Source organism: Dipodomys merriami, unplaced genomic scaffold (assembly GCF_024711535.1).
Source record: "Dipodomys merriami isolate MVZ:Mamm:240054 unplaced genomic scaffold, mDipMer1.0.p SCAF_2, whole genome shotgun sequence".
NCBI classification, from domain to species: Eukaryota; Metazoa; Chordata; class Mammalia; order Rodentia; family Heteromyidae; genus Dipodomys; species Dipodomys merriami.
In genome coordinates, this window is record NW_027203381.1 from 69,184,765 (window position 1) to 69,200,331 (window position 15,567).

The following is a 15,567-nucleotide window of genomic DNA, read 5'->3' on the forward strand; positions in this document are numbered from 1 at the left end:
TTTCCAGCCCCATGGCAATAGACTTTGAAACTCAGCTTCCTCACCTTAAGTGGAGACAAGCCTCACACATAGTATCTTGAACACTGAAATTAACTATTTGCCAGCCAAGACCCACCCTCCCAAATCCATAAACCACTTCTGAGTCATCACATCTTTAAGACGCTGCAAGAAACCGTCAACAGAGTATATTAGAGATTCATGAAATTCATGGATAAATAAGGCTGCATACCTTCCTCAGAAGCCAATAATATGGCAATGAAGAACTTCAGAGTAAAGAAGGGTTCAAATGATCAGCTCCATAAAAATTATAATTTTTTTAAAATGAAAGAACAGATTTTTATTTTTTTTTTTTTGGGTCCGGTCATGGGGCCTGAACTCTGGGCCTGGGTGCTGTCCCTCAGCTCTTCAGCTCAAGGCTAGCACTCTACCGCTTGAGCCACAGCACCACTTCCGGCTTTTTTTTGCTTATGTGGTGCTGAGGAATCAAACCCAGGGCCTCAGGCATGCAAGGCAAGCACTCTACCACTGAGCCACCTTCCCAGCCCTGGATTTTTAAAAATTGGATGGGCATCAAGATAATTAGAACAAACGAACATAAACAGCTGAGTGAACTAAAGGTAGTAAAGGATATGAGAGGAGAATTCCATAAAGAAAGAGAAGTTGAAAGCCAGTGCCAGTGGCTCCCACCTGTAATCCTAGCTACTCAGGAGGCTGTGATCTGAGGATCATGGTTCAAAGCCAGCCCTGGCAGGAAAGTCTAAGAATATCTCCAATAAACCACTAGAAAACCAGAAGTGGTGCTGTGGCTCAAGTGGTAGAGCGCTAGCCTTGAGCTAAAGAGTGCAGAGACAGTGCCCAGGCCCAGAGTTCAAGCCCCATGACTGACAAAAAAATTGAAACAAACAAAAAAACCTGATCTGAAACCATGGAAATGAAGGGTTCATGGGGCCTGAGCTCTAGGCCTGGGCACTGTCCCTCAGCTCTTCAGCACAAGGCTAGCGCTCTACCACTTTAGCCACAGCACCACTTCCGGCTTTTTTCTGCTTATGTGGTACTGAGCAATTGAACCCAGGGCCTCATGCATGCAAGGCAAGCACTCTACCACTGAGCCACCTTTTCAGCTCTCCACTACTCTTAATTCAAATTAACCACTCAAAAATCAAAGTGGAACTGTGGCTCAAGTGGTAGTTCCCTCACCTTGAAGAAAAGAACCTCAGGGACGGCACCCAGGTCCAGAGTTCAAGCCCCAGGACTGGCAGAAAAAATATATATATATAATATATATTTATGTTATATATTTATGTTATATATTTATCAGAAGTTGAAGATAAGCTAGAGATTAGATCAAATAACCAGTGACATCAAATAAACACTTAGAACATACCAAAGGCCTTCTCAGTCCTCTTAAAACTCCATCAAAAGACTAAATCTATGTGTAACTGGGACAGACGAGGAAATAAAAACTAAAGACATGGAGAGCATATTTAACAAAACAATGGGGGAAAAAATCCCTAATCTCAAGAAGTAATGTCATCTGTGTGATGGATCCCAGAACTGCAAACAAGATCAAAGAAAAACTTTTGCTAGAGGAAGTGGCGCTGTGGCTTGAGCTGAAGGACAGTGCCCAGGCCCAGAGTTCAAGTCCCACGACTGACCAAAAAAAAAAAAAAAAAAACTCATGAAAAAAATTTGCTAGACACACAGTAAAACACTAAATATCCACTAGTAAAGAATATTGGAGGGGGGAGGGACGAGGGGAGGATGGGAAGGGATGGAAAGGGAAAAAAAGGAGGAGGCTACAATGCTTGATAAGAAATGTACTCATTATTTTGCCCATGTAATTGTAACCCCTCTGTATTTTCACAATAAAAAAAAGAATATTGGAAGCTATAAAAGAGAGGAAACCAATAACTTATAAGGTCATTTAGAATAACAGCAGATTTCTTTTTTTTTTTTTTTTTTGGGTCCGGTCGTGGGGCCTGAACTCTGGACCTGAGTGCTGTCCCTCAGCTCTTCAGCTCAAGGCTAGCGCTCTACCACTTGAGCCACAGCGCCACTTCCGGCTTTTTTCTTTTTGCTTATGTGGTGCTGAGGAATCGAACCCAGAGCCTCATGCATGCAAGGCAAGTGCTCTACCACTGAGCCAACTTCCCAGCCCAACAGCAGATTTCTTGATACACTAAATTCAAGGGAGTTATAGACAATTCAAGCCTAAAAAATAATTGCCAACTAGACTACACTGCCCTTGAAGCTATCCACCAAAACTGATGGAGATACAAAGAAACCTATGAGCATCAAAAGCTAAAGGAATTTATGCATGTTAAGCAAGTGCTGCAAGACACAAGGGAATTATATCCCATAGAAGAAAATAAAAAATTACATAAAAAAATAGACCCTACTAGAAGAGTAGAATAGCAAAGCAAGAAAAGTATCACAAAAAATAAAAATAAAATGGCAGAAAATATGGCACACCTCTCAATATTGAAGTTAATGAGTTTCAACTGTAGAAGGACAAGTAGGATAAAAAACAAGATCCAACCATTTGTTGTCTACAAGAAATACCTCTCAGCCAAGCGCCAGTGCTCACGCCTGTAATCCTAGCTACTCAGGAGGCTGAGATCTGAGAATCATGGTTCAAAGCCAGCCCTGGCAGGAAAGTCCATGAGACTCTTATCTCCAATAAACCACTAGAAAACCAGAAGTGGCACTGTGGCTCAAGCGGTAGAGTGCTTGCCTTGAGCTGAAGAGCGCAGGGACAGTGCCCAGGCCCAGAGTTCAAGCCCCACAAATGACAAAAAATAAAAAAAGAAAGAAAAGAAAAGAAATACATCTCACAGGGCCCAGAATTCAAGCACCAGAACTTGCACACACACACAAAACAATTGATCATCTTAATAGATGTAGCAAAGCATTAGAGTTAAGCATTTGTTTATAATTAAAACTCTCAGCAAAAGGTGGGCATCGGTGGCTCGTGCCTGTAATCCTAGCTACTCAGGAGGCTGAGATCTGAGAATTATAGTTCGAAGCCAGCCTAGGCAGGAAAGCCTTTGAAACTCTTATGTCCAATAAACCATCAGAAAACTGGAAGTGGTGCTATGGCTCAACTGGTAGAGTGCTAGCCTTGAGCTGAAGAGCAGAGGAACAGTGCTCAGGCCCAGAGTTCAAGCCCCATGACCAACAAAAACAAAAAGAAATACATCTCACTGACAGAGATGAATGCAGTTTTAAGGTGAAAGAATGAAAAAGACATTCCAAGCAGAGGGACCCTAATAACAGGCAGGAGCAATTACATCTGATGAAATAAACTTCAGGCTAAAATGTGAAGAGATGAATTTAGTAAGGGGAATAATTCATGAATAGGAAACTACAGTAATCAGCATACATGCTCCAAGTAATAGCACATTGTTGAAAGGCATATGAGTCACTGAAGAAAGAACGAAAAATTTTCTGGAAAGCAATGAAATGAAATATCATCCTATCAGAACTTCTGGGATATAAGACACTATTGAAAGAAAAATCCAAGCTGGGCGCTGGTGGCTCACACATGTAATCTTAGTTATTCTGGAGGCTGAGATCTCAGGATTGTGGTTTGAAGCCAGCCCTGGTAGGAAAGTCCATGAGACTCTTGTCTCCAATTAACCACTACAGAACCAGAAGTGGAACTATGGCACAAAGTGGTAGAGCACTGGTCTGGACTAAAAAAGCCAAAGCCCTAGGGCTGGGAAGGTGGCTCAGTGGTAGAGCGCTTGCCTTGCATGCATGAGGCCCTGGGTTCGATTCCTCAGCACCACATAAACAGAAAAAGCCGGAAGTGGTGCTGTGGCTCAAGTGGTAGAGCGCTAGCTTTGAGCTGAAGAGCTGAGGGACAGCGCCCAGGCCAGAGTTCAGGCCCCACAGCTGACTAAAAATAAATAAATAAATAAATAAATAACCTTCCTTACAACTCATACTTCTAGAAAAACAATAACAAACCACATCCAAGACTAGCAGAGTAAAAGAGAAGAAATTAATGAAATGAAGATTAAAATATAAAATATCAATAAAAAGTTAGTTCTTTAAAAAAAATAAGATTGATAAGCCCCTAGCCAGTTTAACCAAGAAACTCAAACAACAAAATTAGAGATAAAACAATGGAATATAACAAATGCCCCCCTAAATCCACAGTAGTATGAGGAAATACTTTGAAAACCTATATACTCTAACTTGAGTATAGGAAAATCTAGAAGAAATGGATAAAATTTTGGATACAGTTGACTCAGCAAAACTGAGCTAAGAGGATAGAAGACCCTTAAAGAGATATAAGAAGATTGAAGTCATGAGATTGGAACAGTAATAATCACCCAGCCAAGAAAGCCCAGGGCTAGATGGATTCACTGTGTGAAGAATTCTTCCAGACTTTCAAAGAAAAACAACTTCCATTACCCCTCAAACTCTGCCATGAAATAGAAAAGGAACTCATGTGATTGTAACCCCTCTGTACAGTATTTACACAATAAAAACCTTATTTAAAAAATAGAAAAGGAAGCCAGGTGCCCATGGCTCACACCTGTAATCCTAGCTACTCAGGAGGCTGAGATCTGAGGATCGCTGCTCAAAGCCAGCCTGGGCAGGAAAGTCCTTGAGCCTCTGATCTCCAATTAACCACCAGGAAACTGGAAGTAGTGATGTGGCTCAAGTGGTAGAGTGCTAGCCTTGAGCTGAAGAGCTGAGGGACAGCACCCAGGCCCAGAGTTCAAGCCCCACGACCAACAAAAGAAAGAAATAGAAAAGGAATGCTAGTAAAGTCATTTTGTGAAGCAAATTATACTCACTCTAAAATTGTAGAGACAACACCAACAACAAAAGAGAATCACAGACAATTCTTTTGGTGCCAGTACTAGTACTAGGGTTTATACTCAATGCCTCATGCTCTTCCTTAGGGTAGCACCACTTGAACCACACCTCCGCTTCTTGCTTATTGCTGGTTAATTGGAGATGAGTCTTTTGCATTTTTCTGCCCAAACTGGCTTTGAACATAAATCCTTATATCTCAGCCTCCTGAGTAGCTAGGATAAGTGCCAGCCACCAGCATTCATCCATAGACCAATCTTGTGGATGAGCATTGTTGTAAGGAGGTGTGGCTGCTTGGAGAGGAGAGGAGTGATCCCCAGAGTGGGTTGTAAGGGAGCCAAGAGTGAGAATGACCAAGAAGCATCACATAGCCAACTAGTCAAAGACAAATGGCCATAAAGTATTCATTAGCCACACAAAGTCACTGAAGAACAAGTGCAATTTCAGTGCAGAGTTGGAAGGAGGCCTAATTTGACTGAGGCGAGGTCTGTAATATTTATACTAGTGGAAAAAAAAAAGAACCCCAGGAAATGGAAAAACAAACAAACCAACAACGACCCACAAACTTCCTCTTCAGAGCACTGGTATTAATGGAAGCTCCCAGTCTTACCTTCCTTTTTCTTTCCCTGATTAAGCGAATGGCTCTGTTATTTAGTCAGTTGTCAGTTGAAGCTGCAGTTCATTCACAAAGATCACTATCCAGAGAAGATCAAAAGAGTCTGTTGATTTTTCCCTTTCATTCCTCATGGGATTCCATTTTTTTCAACTTCTCCCACTTGTTGCTCAACTCCCACCTCCAGAAGGCCCAGTACCTCCTAGAATGGACCATCTCTCTCCTCTTCTCCAGGCATTTTATCCTGAGGAAGCCTTTTATGGAATTAGATTTCTCCCCTAGGCCCTGTATATAATGTGTGTTCTCTGAATGTCATATGCTCCTTCCCAAAGTTACCACCAACAATGTAATTGCCAGTAGCCATGGCTCCACTAGAGCCAACTTCTAAGACTAGCACATCTGTAAAAAGTAATGCTTTGGACCGGGAGCCGCTGGCCCATGCCTGTAATCCTAGCTACTCAGAATGCTGAGATCTGAGGATCACAGTTCAAAGCCAGCCCGGGCAGAAAAAGATGAGAAACTCTTATCTCCAATAAACCACAAGAAAACTGGGCTGGGAAGGTGGCTCAGTGGTAGAGCGCTTGCCTTGCATGCTCGAGGCCCTGGGTTCGATTCCTCAGCACCACATAAGCAAAAAGAAAAAAGCCGGAAGTGGCGCTGTGGCTCATAGTGGTAGAGCGCTAGCCTTGAGCTGAAGAGCTGAGGGACAGCGTCCAGGCCCAGAGTTCAGGCCCCACGACCGGACCCAAAAAAAAAAAAACAAAAAAAAAACCACAAGAAAACTGGAAGTAGCATTGTGGCTCAAGTGGTAGGTGCTAGACTTGAGCTGAAAAGCTGAGGGACAGCACTCAGGCCCAGAGTTCAAGCCCCATAATCGACAAAAAAAAAGAAAGAAAAAAGAAAAAGAGAGAGAAGAAAAGAAAAAGTAGTACTTTGTTTCTTTTTTTAAAATACTTATTATTTATTTGTTTATTTAGTATTTTAGTAGTTTATTGGCAGCAATTATCTCATAGACTTTTTTTTTGGGGGGGGGTCAGTCATGGGGCCTGAACTCTGGGCCTGGGCACTGTCCCTCAGCTCTTCAGCTCAAGGCTAGTGCTCTACCATTTGAGCCACAGCACCACTTCTGGCTTTTTCTGCTTAAGTGGTGCTGAGGAATCGAACCCAGGGCCTCATGCATGAAAGTTAAGCACTCTACCACTGAGCCACCTTCCCAGCCCCAGTGCTTTGTTTCTTGAATGGCATCCTCAGAGAAGGATGATGGACTGACTTAGTAGCGTGCCTGTTTAGGCAAGTAGACAGCTTCTTAAAATGCCTTGTTGGCCAGGTGCCAGTCGCTCATACCTGTTATTTTATCTATTCAGTAAACAGAGCTGAGGATTGTAGTTCAAAACCATCCTGGTCAAGAAAATCCATGAGACTCTTTTTTTTTTTTTTCTGTCAGTCGTGGGGCTTGAACTCGGCCTGGGCACTGTCCCTGCGTTCTTCAGCTCAAGGTGAGTGCTCTGCCTCTTGAGCCACAGCACCACTTCCGGTTTTCTAGTAGTTTTATTGGAGATCAGAGTCTCACAGACTTTTCTGCCCAGGCTGACTTTGAACCGTGATCCTTAGATCTCAGCCTCCTGGGTAGCTAGGATTACAGGCATGAGCCACTGGCCTCTTTTATTTAGTTATTTTTTTCTTTTTTGCCAGTCCTGGGGTTTGAACTCAATGCCTGGGCACTGTCCCTAAGCTTCTTTTTGCTCGAGGCTAGTGTTCTACCACTTGAGCCACAGCACTACTTTCAGCTTTTGTTTATGTGGTACTGAGGAATCGAACCCAAGATTTAAGGCATGTTAGGGAAGCACTCTACCACTAAGCCATATTCCCTTACATGAGACTTATTTCCAATTAAACACAAAAAGCCAAAAGTAGAGCTGTGGCTTAAATCGTACAATAGTAGCCTTGAACAAAAAAATCTTGGGGCTGGGAAGGGTTCAGTGGTAGAGCGCTTGCCTTACATGCATGAGGCCCTGGGTTTGATTCCTCAGCATCACATAAGCAAAAAGGAAAAAGCTGGAAGTGGTGCTGGGCTCAAGTGGTAGAGCACTAGCCTTGAGCTGAAGAGCTAAGGGACAGCGCTCTGGCCTAGAGTTCAGGCCCCATGACCCGACCCCCCCCCAAAAAAAATCTCATGGGCAGCACCCAGGCCCTGAGTTCAAGCTGCATGACTAACACTCCCCCCACCCCCCAAAAAAATTGATTGGAAGGAAAGAGCAAAAAACATGAACAGAAAACATTACATAAAAGGATTCTCAAATTTAAAAAGGAAGAAAAAACAAAATACTAGGTTTATAAAAACTAGGGCAGGACATGAGCTCTTAATGGTAGAGTGCTTGCCCAGCAAGCCTGAGGACCTGGGTTTGATTCCTTAGTATGACATAATCAATAAATAAATAAAGTTAATAAAATAACAGGGAAAGTAACCAAATTATTTTTTAAAAACTACAAAAAAGAGAAGATGGCAAATAAACACACAAAAGACACTTACCTCATCAAGAAAATGCAAATTAAACCACAAAACAATACCACTAAACGCCTACCAGAGATCCTAAAACTAAAACTCTGAGTATGTGGAGAAACTGGAACTCATACACTGCTGAAGGAGCATGAGCTGGCAGAACACTTTAGGAAACTATTTGGCAATAGCTGACAAAATAAAACATTCACCCAAGATCCAGAAATACTACTTTTAGGGGTAGATATACTATTTTTAGTTCCTGGAAAATAGTACAAAGTTCTTTCAAAAGATATGGGTAAGCTGTGTACTGGTAGCTCACTTCTGTAATCCTAGATTCTCAGTAGGCTAAAATCTGAGGATTGAGGTTCAAAGTCAGCCTTAGCAGGAAAGACTGTGAGAGTCTTCAATTAACCAGCAAAAAGCTGGCAGTGGAACTGAGGCTCAAGTGGTAGAGTGTCAGCTTTGAGTGAAAAAGCTGAGGGACAGTGCCCAGGCCATAAATTCAAGCATCAGGACTGGAACACACATAAAAAATAATAACCTAAGGAAGTGAAGTATGGCTCAAGTGGTAGAGCACCAACCTTGAGCAGAAAAGATTAAGAGCGTGAAGCCCTAACTTTAAGTCCCACTACCAGCACAAACTCATCAACAGGCTAGGTGTTAGTGGTTTACACCCATAATCCTAGCTACTTAAAAGGCTGAGAACTGCCAGGCACTGATGGTTCATGCCTGTAAGCCTCGCTACTCAGAAGGCTGAGATCTGAGGATCATGGTTCAAAGCCAGCCCAGGCAGAAAAGTCTGTGAAACTCTTATCTCCAATTAACCACCAGAAAACCATAAGTGGCGCTGTGGCTCAAGTAGTAGAGAGCTCACCTTGAGCTGAAGAGCCCAGGGACAGTGCCCAGGCCCAGAGTTCAAGTCCCATGACCAACAAAAAAATAAAAATAAAAAGGTTGATGACTGAGCGTGGTGATTTAAAGCAAGGTGGGAGAAGGACAGTCTGTGAAGCTTGTATCTCCAATTAACCGCCGGAAAAGAAAAGCCAGAAGTGGAGCTGTGCTAGAGCACTAGCCTGGAGCACAAAAAGCTTGGGACAGTGCCCTGGCTCTGAGTTCAAGCCCCAGAACTGGCACAAAAAATGATCATCATCATTGTCATCATCATCAATCATCTAACTATCCATCAAGAGTAAATTAAAATGTAAAGTATTTATATAATCAAATCATGTTTAGTAATGACAAAAGAATTAAGTGGTGTATAAACCTCACAGAATATTGAAGAAAGCCAGACACAAATGAAATATAAGAATAATCAAAACCTTACCAAAAATGGTAAAAGCCAAAATAACAGTTACCATTAGGTGCTGGGTACAATGATGGGAGAGGACTCCATAGAGCCGGGAGGGGTTTGGACGCGTTGTTGTCTTGGTCTGTGTGGTGCTTCTCTTGGGTATTCATGGGAAAATCCATCAACTTTTACAAATATCCTTTGTACATTTTATTGTTTTCCATGAAATGGAAATTTTACAATCCAGTGGGAACAGAGAAAAAGATGTGCCTGACTCTGAGGAAATCAGGAACGTCTTTGCTGAGGAAGTGTGAATTAGTTCTTTTTAAAAACTTTTCTTTTTTTTTTTTATTGTTGCTATAAACGTGATATACAGAGGGGTTACTGTTTCACAAATCAGCTAATGAGTACATTTCTTTTTGAAGTGTTACCCCTTCCCTCACTCCTGGTTTTCCCCTCCCATCCCCGCCCACGTTGTATAGCTCATTTTCAGTGTAGTGTCTAGTGAGTAACACTTCTTCATTTGTCCAACCTTTGTCCTTTCATTATCCTTCATGGAATTAGCTCTTAAGTAGGAACTTGTCAAAGCTGTCTCCCATGCATATAGCAGTGGTTTGCTGGGATAGGTACAAGAGCATGCTGCCCTGGGCCTTGCATGAAAGTCAGAAGGTTAGTCCAGAAGCCAGGCAGCATTATGGTTCACTGAGGCAAAGTAAAGAAAGTGAGAAGGGGGCTGGGAAGGTGGCTCAGTGGTAGAGAGCTTGCCTTGCATGCATGAGGCCCTGGGTTCAATTCCTCAGCACCACATAAGCAGAAAAAGCCAGAAGTGGCGCTGTGGCTCAAGTGGTAGAGCGCTAACATTGAGCTGAAGAGCTGAGGGACAGCACCCAGGCCCAGAGTTCAGGCCCCACGACCGACAAAAAAGAAAAAGAAAAAAAGAAAGTGAGAAGGAACAGCTGTTCTACCACAGGGCCTGGATTCTGTGAGGAGGTAGGAGCAAAAAGTGTAGGGCAAAAGAGATAGGGGTCGGGGGGGTGGGGAGCTGGTGGCTCATGCCTATAGTCCTAGCTATTCGGGAGACTGAGATCTGATGATTGCAGTTTCAAGGCCAGCCCTAGAAGGAAAGTCCTTGAGACTTTTTTAAAAGAAACTATTTTTATCTGAAAATGCTGAAAAGAGAGGGGTTACAGTTACATAAATCAGGCAAAGAGTTCCTTTTGGATACTGTCACCCCTTCTTTCACTTTCTCCCAGTTTTGCCCTCCCATCCCTACCCACAAGTTGTATAGTTCATTTTCAACAGAATGTCTAGTGAGTACCACCGCTGCATTTGCTCACCTTTATCATTCCATTTCTGTGCCTCCCCTTATACTCCCAATGACATATAAATGAATAAACAAGACAAAAAGAAAACAAAAGTAGCAAAAAAAAAGATCTCCAATTAATCACCACAAAGGTAGAAGTAGAGCTGTGGCTCAAGTGGTAGAGCAATGGCTTGAGCAGAAAGCTCAGGGACAGAGCCAGGCCTTGAGTTCAAGCTCTAATACTGGCACAAAGGGGTGAGGGGTTTCTCATGGGAGCATCCAGTGACTCATTAAGACAGTGAGCTCTGCCCCCTGTTTCTTTCCTTGAAGTCACATGAAAATGAGCAGAGGATGGCTCATAAGGAGAGGGCCCTCTGGGGACAGGAAGCTTCTTCAATGGAGACCTGTGGGTGGTGGCATGTGGGCCCACATTTGGAGTGATTTCTCCCTATAAATAGCTTCTCTGGCCCTCTTGAAAGAGTCTGAAAGGGGCTTGCAGGTCTGGCTGCAAGGAATCTTGCCCGGCTGCAGGAAGGAAGGCTCACTTTGAGGAGCGTGGCTTTCTCTACCTTGTCTTCCACCAGGACTTTTGTCAGCAGATACAGGTAAGCAAAGATGAAAGGATCCAGGGAGATTATGGCCAGTGAATAACAGGGCATAACACTTAAAAAAACAAACTTTTAATGCAAATGAAACCTGGCTCTGCTACTTTGCTGTGGTGTAACTCCTGCAAAACCTCTTGCCTTTTTTTTAACCTGTCCTGGGGCCTGGATTCAGGGACTAGGTACTGTCTCTGAGCCTCTTTGTGTTCAAGGCTAGTACTCTACCACTTAAGCCACAGCACCACTTTCAGCTTCTTCTGAATAGTTTATTAGTTATAAGCGGCTCATAGACTTTCCTGCCCAGGCAGGCTTTGCACTACGATCCTCAGAGCTCAGCCTCTTGAGTACCTTGGATTATAAGTGTGAACCATTGGTGGCTGACTAACCTCTTGACTTTCTCCCAGTCTCAGGCCCTGACAGTGATTTGCTTTCTGTTACTAGTTTTGCCTTCTCTAGAATTTCACATAGAATCATATTCTAAGTAGTATTTGTTTCTCACCTTTTTCCCACTTAAGATAGTGCTTTGAGCCAGGTGTCAGTGGCTCACCCTGTAATCCTAGCTATGCAGGAGGCTAAGATGGAGGGTTTTGGTTGGAAGCTAGCCTGAGCAAAAAAGCCCCTGCTCAAAAACCAGAAGTGGAGCTGTAGCTTAAGTGGTAGAGCTCTAGGCTTGAGTACAGAGGCTCAGGGACAGTGCCTAGGCCCTGAGTTCAAGCCCCACATCTGACAAAAAGAAAAAGATGGTGCTTTGTGATTCACTCATGTTGTTATCTGTATCAATGGTTTATACTTTTTTTTTTTTTTTGCTAGTCCTGAGGCTTGAGCTCAGGGACTGGGCGCCATTTCCTGAGCTGCTTTTGCTCAAGGCTAGTGGTCTACTACTAGAGTCACAGCACCACTTGGGCTTTTTCCAAGTAGTTTATTGGGGATAAGAGTCTAACAGACTTTTGTGCCCAGGCTTGCTTCAAACCGAGATCCTCAGATCTCAGCCTCCTGTGTAGCTAGGATTACAGGTGTGACCCACCGGTGCCTAGCAGTTTATTAACTTCTATTGGCTAGTAATAGCATTTAGCTACATGGATATAACATATTTATTCTACTAAGACTATTGTGTATGTATGTGTCCTCTGTTTTTGCTTGGCTTCTTTGCTTAAGGCTGGTACTCTACCATTTGAAACACACTTCTATTTCCTGACTTGCTGATTAACTGAGGAAAGGAATCTTTCAGATTTGTCTGCCCAGGTTGCCTTTGAACTATGATCCTCAGATCTTAGCCTCCTGAGTAGCTAGCAGGGTAGGCATGAGCCACCAGCACCTGTCTTAAGACTATTGTTTTAAGAAGGATCTCACGGGCTGGGAAGGTGGCTCAGTGGTAGAGTGCTTGCCTTGCATGCTCGAGGCCCTGGGTTCGATTCCTCAGCACCACATAAGCAAAAAGCAAAAAGCCGGAAGTGGTGCTGTGGCTCATAGTGGTAGAGCGCTAGCCTTGAGCTGAAGAGCTGAGGGACAGCGCCCAGGCCCAGAGTTCAGGCCCCATGACCAGACCCAAAAAAAAAAAAAAGAAGGATCTCACCATGTTGCCCAGGCTGATCTTCCACTCCTGGGTGCAAGTTACCTTCCTATTTGAACCTTCTGAATAACTGGAACTACAAGTCTATGCTCCTACATATGCTGTTTTTTGATTTAATTCATATTTCCCCATGTTAATGATGTTACACATCTTTTCATGTTCTTAGTTTTCACATATATATCTTTTTATGCAAAATGAAGTATTTGTTAGAATATTTTCCCATTTAAAGCTAAGTTTGTCTTTTTACAATTTATGTATTTTAGATATAAATCCTTTGTCAGATGAGCATGCATTCATGATACAAAATATGTACTGTGAATATTTTCTATTTGCTTTTTCATTTCCTTTTGAATCGTCTTTATGTTTTGTGATTCTACCCTTGCACATTCTAGGCAAGTGCTTTCTTTGCCTCTTGAGTTCTTTCAGCCTCGTTTGTATTTTATTTTTGTATTGTCCGCATTTTAATTTTTACTTATTTTTTGGTCGGTCATGGGGCTTGAACTCTGGGCCTGGACACTGTCCCTCAACTCTTCAGCTCAAGGTAAGTGCTCTACCACTTGCACCACAGCACCACTTCCAGTATTCTGGTGTTAATTGGTGATAAGGGTCTCTTGGACTTTACTGACTGGGCTAGCTTTAAACCTCGATCCTCAGATCTCAGCTTCCTGAGTAGGTAGGATTACAGGTGTGATCCACCGGTGCCCAGCATGTATTTATTTATTATTTAAATTGTGAAAATACTGTATAGAGGGGTTACAATTACATGAACAAGGTAATGAGTACATATCTTTTTTTTTTTTGGGGGGGGGGTCTGGTCGTGAGGCCTGAACTCTGGGCCTGGGCGCTGTCCCTCAGCTCTTCAGCTCAAGGCCAGCGCTCTACCACTTGAGCCACAGTGCCACTTCCGGCTTTTTTTTTCCTGCTTATGTAGTGCTGAAAAATCGAACCCAGGGCCTCATGCATGCAAGGCAAGCGCTCTACCACCGAGCCACCTTCCCAGCCCCATGAGTACATTTTATCAAGCATTGTTGCCTCCTCCTTTGTTTCCCGTTAACATCCCTTCCCATCCCCCCCTCCCATATTTTTATTTTTGAAACATGGTATGTCTTTTCAATTATCTAAGCCTTCTTTAATTTTTCTTGGCAATTTCTTACACAGACATGTATACTATTTTGTTATAGGCATTCATGAATATTTATGTTATTGTAAATGATATCTTTAATATTTCTATTTAACTTTGTCATTACTTCTAAATTGAAATAGATAAACATTTGTCTTTATTTTTATTATTTATTTATTTATTTATTTTTCGCCGGTTGTGGGGCCTGAACTCTGGGTCTGGGCACTGTCCCTCAGCTCTTCAGCTCAAGGCAAGCGCTCTACCACTTGAGTCACAGGGCCACTTCCGGCTTTTTCTGCTTATGTGGTGCTGAGGAATCGAACCCAGGGCCTCATGCATTGCAAGGCAAGCTCTTTACCACTGAGCCACCTTCCCAGCCCTATTTTTTATTTTTTTAGGTCGGTCGTGGAGCTTGAACTCTGGGCCTGGGCGCTGTCCCTCAGCTCTTCAGCTCAAGGCGAGCGCTCTACCCCTTGAGCCACAGCGCCACTTCCAACATTTGTCTTTTATAACCTTGACTGAACAAACATATTTTAATAGCTTTTGACACACTGCTTAGGATTTTTTTTCCTGGTCTTGGGCTTGAATTCAGGACCTGGGTGTTGTCCCTGTGCTTACCGGAGCCACAGCTCCACTTTCAGCTTTTTTGATGCTTAACTGAAGATAAGAGTTTCATGGAGGGGAGGGAAAGTGGGAGAAAAATAGGGAGGGAGTAACAATTTTCAACAAGAAATGTACTCATTACCTTATTTATGTAACTGTAACCCCTCTGTATATTACCAGTACAATACAATACAATACAATACAAGAGTTTCATGGACTTTCCTGCCTGTGCTGGCTTCGAATTGTGATCCTCTAATCTTAATCTCCTGAGTAGCTAGGATTATAGATGTGACACTAGCACCAGGCTGTTTAGGATTTTCTACATATATGATCATGTTATCTGTGAATAAAGGCAATGCTACTTTTTCTCTCTCTTGTCTTCATGTATTTTGTTTTATTTGAGACAGAATCTTGCTATATAGTGCAGACTGGCTTTGAACTCAAAATCCTTCTCAGGATTGTCAGGTAGCTTACAGAATTACAGAAGTGTACTCCTGAAACTTTTGCTTCTTCTCGTTTCTCGTCTTTCTTTACAAACAATTCCTTGCCAAGTGCTGGTGGCTAGCGCCTGTAATCCTAACTACTCAGGAGGCTGAGATCTGAGGATCACGGTTCAAAGCCAGCCTGGGCAGGAAAAGCCTTAAGCTTCTTATCTCCAATAGACCACTAGAAAACTGGAAGTCGTGCTGTGGCTCAAGTGGTAGAGCGCTAACCTTGAGCTGAAGAGCTGAGGGACAGCGCCCAAGCCCGGAGTTCAAGCCCCACGACCAACTGCCCCCCCCAAAAAAATTCCTCAAGGGGGTGCACCATTCTCATGGAGTAGATGGAGAAACTCCTAGTTCTTCTCTTTGATCCAAAAGCCATCTACTATTTTGTCCTTGAAGAGAGGATATAAGCAGAAAAGAACAGATCCTATAACTGATGTTAGCCAAAAGGCTGAGAAGCCATTCTTTTTATTTTCTTATTTCACTGGATTGGCAATGAGGATAACATTGGCTAGAGGTACCAAGAAATGACATCATGATCGCACTTTTATTTCTTTTTTCTTTTCCTTTTAGCCAAATAGAAATGATGAAATGCAGTGTGTGTGTGTGTGTGTGTGTGTGTGTGTGTGTGTGTGTGATGGCAGGAGTGTGTG

General features: G+C 42.9%; 1 pseudogene; it reads right to left on the reverse strand.

Moving 5' to 3' along the window:
- Positions 1-15,225: 15,225 nt before the first annotated feature.
- Positions 15,226-15,377, reverse strand: LOC138832710 (U2 spliceosomal RNA; annotated as a pseudogene).
- Positions 15,378-15,567: the final 190 nt, after the last annotated feature.